Genomic DNA, 5,511 nt, shown 5'->3' with positions numbered 1-5,511 from the left:
GGGAGGGTTCCAGCATATCGACTAACTGGTGTTGGAGTGGCAGGTGTTGTGGCGGCGTGTACGGTAAACACTTGTTGATCATGCGGGGGTTCTTATGTCGTTCGTTTCTTCCTCTTGTTCCCCGACTTTTGTTTATGCTCCCCTCCCTTTGATGGATCGGGAACGGAGACTACCACGCCATGGAGGACTCCGTGGTCAATGAGTCGCTGGGCCAGGCGTTTGGCGCTATCGAAGGTAGTTGGGTTAAAAGACAGTACATCTCCTTGAATCAGGGTAGTTAAACCCCAGATGTACCTTTCTATCTTCTTACTCTCCGGAGTAACCATCCCGGGGCATAGTGCTGCCAGGTCGCTAAACCTGTCAGTGTAGATCACTATGTCTGAGCCGACCATGGTATGCCCCCATAGTTCTTGCTCCAGCTTTTGAACTTCACCCCTAGGGCAATTGTAACGCCCCGATTCTCAGGTATTGTTTAAATAAGATTTATGGGGGGAAGCTCTACTCGACGAGTTGGTTGACCTACTCATCGAGTAGGTGTGGGGGGGGGACGCGTGTTAAGTGACCTACTCGACGAGTCCATATTGGGACTCGGCGAGTAGGAGCTGGCAGATGAAACCCTAAATTCTGGGGTTTGCACCCCTATTTAAAGGAGCCTCAACCTCCTTTGGCCTCTTTGCAGTCTTTGAAAGCCCCTTAAAACCCTAATACGTGTGTGTGTGTGACCATTGTGTGATTGAAGCTTGAAAAGAGGATTTTTGGAGGGAGAAGGCTAAGAGGAGAAGGAGATTGGAGCAAGTAGAGTGTGGAAATCAACTCTTATCTTAGTTATCATCTTCTGGAGGTAACCTAATCGCCTTTTACCTTGTGAATCTCTCCTATTGGTTGAGTTTTAGGGTTTTTGGTGAGATGTTAAGTTGGAAAGATGAGCTATGGGCTAGATCTGAGGATGTAACTTCAGATCTGGACCCTCCTTGGATTCTAGAAGCATAAAGTTTCAGTTTTGGTCATGATTAAGGTCCCTCTTGAGCGTGAAGCTCCACTAAGAACTTAAAATAGGCATTTAGAGCTTCTATAGCCATGCATGCACGTAAACTTTGTAACTTTACGTGATAAGCATGCCCTAGAAGCTTGGATCTGTGATTTGGAGCCACTGCATGGCTCAAAACAAGCCTGTATGGAAAAAGGACTGAATGGACTTGGCGAGTCGCAAGGTTGACTCGGCGAGTCACATGAAGATGGCCGTGGACTCGACGAGTTGGATGAACAACTCGGCGAGTCCGATGAAGATTACCATAAGACTCGACGAGTTGAAGAACAACTCGGCGAGTCGGATGAGTTCTCCCTAGGATATGTATGCGTGTGTATCCGTCGATTTGCAAGGAGGGAACTTGACGGGTGGCCTTAAAGTTTGAACGAGAATCGAAGCAACTTGACGAGTCACCCCGATGACTCGGCGAGTTGGATTGTGTTTCAAGGAAATCGGCGAGTAGCCGAGGGTACTCGGCGAGTTGGGGTCAACATGGACTGTTGACCTTGACTGAGGACTTTGACTTTGACCAGGTGTTGACTGGTGGGTTATGGAGTACCTTATAAGGTTAAGGACTTATGAGTATATTGTACTATGATCATAGGTGGTGGAGCCTTGGTCAAGTGATCCGAGAGTTGGAGTTTATCTTCCGAGTCGACATTTGCAAGGTGAGTTATCCTCACTATATCGATAGGGTCTACGGCACCAAGGCCGGCCCTCTATTTGTTATCATTATGGTATGCTACATGTGGTTATGATCTGTTAGATCAGAATCAGGGTAGACAGTATGCTATGCGTCATGATCCGTAAGGATTGGTATGTTAGTGACCTGCTAGGTCGGTACTCTAGTTACGAGAGAGTTCTATGATTGATGATCAGTGAGATAGATATGTTTGATGTTTGTATATGCCAGTATATGATAGTTATGCGCACATGGTTATTTGCTTGTTGTTTGGGTTGAGGCGGTCCTGCTTTGTGCTGAAGGCCAACATACCCTATGAGCGGTCCGGGGAGACTGCAGGCCCACGTGGCGGACCAGTCATGTCGAAGGCTCGGGATAGATTCAGATAGACTAAACGCCCAGTAGGGCGGTCCAGTCAGGCCGATGGCTCAGTATGCATGTTGATTGATTGATTGTTACTGATATGGTATTGTCAGTGTGGTATTGGTATTTTGGGGGTAGCTCACTAAGCCCTCGGGCTTACAGTTTTCAGTTTATTGTTTCAGGTACTTCAGGAGATCATGGCAAGGCGAAGGCGTGACCGTAACGCTCCTCATGCTTATGTTATGATTTTGGGACACTCTGATGGATATTGATTTGAAAACACTTTTTGTAAACGATGATATTTGATTTTATTTATGATCGAAAAAGTTTAAATTTGGGGTAAAATTTATGGATGTTACAATTTGGTATCAGAGCCTTGGTTTGAGTGAATTGGAGGAACACTCGTGTGAATCCAGTCTCAAATCAGGGGGATTTTTGGAAAGAAAGTTTTAAAAATGGTTTTCAAAATAAAGGATGGAGGATGCAGAGGGTACGATCAGCCGGAGCCTGTAAGTAAACCCCAAAATACCATACAGTTACTGATATGCTGATATGTTAGAACAACATGCTAGTGCTAGGCTAGGGATCTTCAGGAATTGCATGATAGATTTGCCTGATTATATGATACCTATTAGCCTAGGGTTTCTTGTATATGGAATTGACATCATAACTGTAGATGTTTAGTAGATGCATCACGGCTGTGTATAGCTAAGATCTTATAGCCTGAGAATGTCTGATTCGACCTTAGGGTTGGATTGGACATTCGAAAGTCTATCGGGTCCAGCATTATGTGCGGCTAGCATACACTAGCACTGCAGGGGCTGATGGAAGTTCCATGGAGGTGTGAGTAGTGCAGAGCGGTGGGATCAGTTGTGAGATAGGCGATGTCCCCTAGTAGTGAGGGTTGAGCGCACATTATGTTGAGTATAGTATTAGGGCGTTGTGGTGATACTTGAGACAAATATGGGTAGGTGTGGAAGGTAGTATAGGCCCGTACTACTGAAAGCACAGGACCCATAGGCGTAGAAAGAAAGTCACAACCCCTAGGAATTGTGAGTTTTGGTCTTCCGATATTATGTTGTTTATCTGATGTCTTGAATGTACCTTTTAGTATGGTGGTGACGAGGCGCTTTGCTGCTGGGTCCGGATCAGGATCGGGATCGGGATCAGGGTCAGGGTCGGGGGACGGAGGGCTAGAGGTGCCGGTAGCAGCTGGGCCCGTGGTTCAGATGGGGACTGAGGAGTTGGATGCCAGGATCCGGGAGATTTTGCACAATGAGGTCGCTGCGGCTTTTCGAGCGCAGCTACCAGAGATGTTTGGGTCGATCAAGACCGCGATGGCTGAGTATTTCGATGAGCGATATGCGGCTCTGGCAGAGACAGTAGCTGCTGCAGCCACTTCGGCTGTAACTGCGCACAGGGGTTGGAGGAGGAGCTGGCAGGGCTTTCCAGTATCGGGACTTCGATAATACGAAGCCCCCAACATTTGATGGTACTCAGGATGCAATCAGGGCTATGCGGTGGTTGTCTGACGTGGAGGGCTGCTTGTTCACGTGCTCATGTTCTGCTGACCAGAAGGTGAGGTGTGCTCTTAACCTGCTTAGACTCGGGGCAAAGGACTGGTGGAGATTGACGACAGGTTCATATTCTGATGATCAGCGGGCTGCTGTTACTTGGGAGCAGTTCCGGGATATGTTTCGCACCCACTACGTTCCGCGCGTGGAACGGGAGCGACTTGCTCAGGAGTTTTTGACATTGAGACAGGATGGGGAGTCTGTGATGGAGATTACCCGGATGTTCACTGAGAGGGCTATGTTTTGCCCGGAGTTTGCGTCAGAACAGTCTCAGATGACTCGTTATCTGAGTATGCTCAAGACGGATATACGGCAGTTTGTGGCTACACAGCGTTGTGAGACCCTCCTAGACCTACAGGAAGCCGCGAGGCGGCGTGAGTTAGAGATAGAGCTGCAGCTGAAGAAGCAGCGTCAGGCTCCGGCACAGTCTCAGCCGGCGCCTAAGCGGTCTAAGACCGCTGATATACGGTCTGGGGGTCAGCAGAGCCGCACTTGTGGAAAGTGTGGCAGGGTTCATTCGGGAGTTTGTAGAGCAAGAGGTGGGTGCCACAAATATGGCAAGGAGGGGCACTATGCCACAGACTGCCGTCAGTCCGCCCCTCCCGCAGAGATGAGGATTTGTTACCATTGTCATCAGGTTGGTCATGTGAAGACCAACTGTCCGCAGCTCGCCGCCAAGTCGGCGCAGGGGTCCGCGCCAGCTACTGTGAGGATTGGAGATGGGAGGTCAGTCAAGGTGGAGCCTCCGAAGGCTCAGGGTCGCGCCTTCCAGGTCACGGCCGAGGAGGCCAAGGCAGCACCAGATGTGGTTGCTGGTACGTTTCAAATTTCTGTCTCAATTATTGTATCTGTGTTATGCTTATGGATTGTACCTGTGATTAGGTACGTTTCTAGTAAATTCTTTGACTGCTTTGGTTTTATTTGACTCGGGGGCGAGTCGGTCGTTTGTATCTCAGACTTTCAGTGGAGGGTTTAGTGTGCCGATAGATGATCTTGAGTGTCCGTTGCGAGTTTCGATCGCCAACGAGCACGGGGTTTCAGCTTCTTCGGTCTACCGGGGATGCGAGTTGGAGATTTTCAAGGTGTCCTTCCCGTTAGATTTGATTCCTATCCCCATGGGGGATGTATGCGTGATTGTAGGGATGGATTTGCTTAGCCGTTTCGGCGCCATGATCGACTGTGAGGGACAGCGGGTGGTGGTTCGAACCCCAAGTGGGGGAGAACTGGTAGTATATGGTGAGGGCACTAGGTTGGGATCAGGGTTTTGTTCGACAGCCAGGGCTCAACAGTATATTCAGCATGGGTGTGCCGGTTATTTGGCGTATGTGGTAGATACGCGGGTTAGAGAGCAGCTCTTAGTTTCAGAGGTCCCGGTGGTTAGAGAGTTTGCCGATGTGTTTCCGGAGGAGTTACCCGGAGTGCCTCCGGTGAGGCAGGTTGAGTTCAGGATTGATCTAGTGCCAGGTGCGGCCCCCTATCGCCAAGGCGTCGTACCGTTTGGCACCGCCGGAGATGCAGGAGCTATCATCTCAGTTGCAGGAGCTGCTGGGTAAGCAGTTTATTCGTCCGAGTAGTTCTCCCTGGGGAGCACCGATCCTTTTCGTCAGGAAGAAGGACGGTTCGTACAGGATGTGCATTGACTATAGGGAGCTAGACAAGTTAACGGTGAAGAACCGTTATCCGCTTCCGAGGATAGACGATCTTTTTGATCAGCTGCAGGGTGCATCTTGGTTTTCCAAGATTAATTTGAGATCGGGATACCACCAGGTCAGGGTGAGGGAGGAAGACATGGAGAAGACCGTGTTTCGGACTCGTTATGGTCATTACGAGTTCGTGGTGATGCCGTTTGGGCTCACCAACGCGCC

Source organism: Lactuca virosa, chromosome 4, assembly GCF_052849685.1.
Source record: "Lactuca virosa cultivar CGN04683 chromosome 4, Lactuca_virosa_CGN04683_v6, whole genome shotgun sequence".
Classification (NCBI taxonomy): Eukaryota; Viridiplantae; Streptophyta; class Magnoliopsida; order Asterales; family Asteraceae; genus Lactuca; species Lactuca virosa.
The sequence above is the reverse complement of the archived record's forward strand: the minus strand, read 5'-3'. Positions refer to the sequence as shown.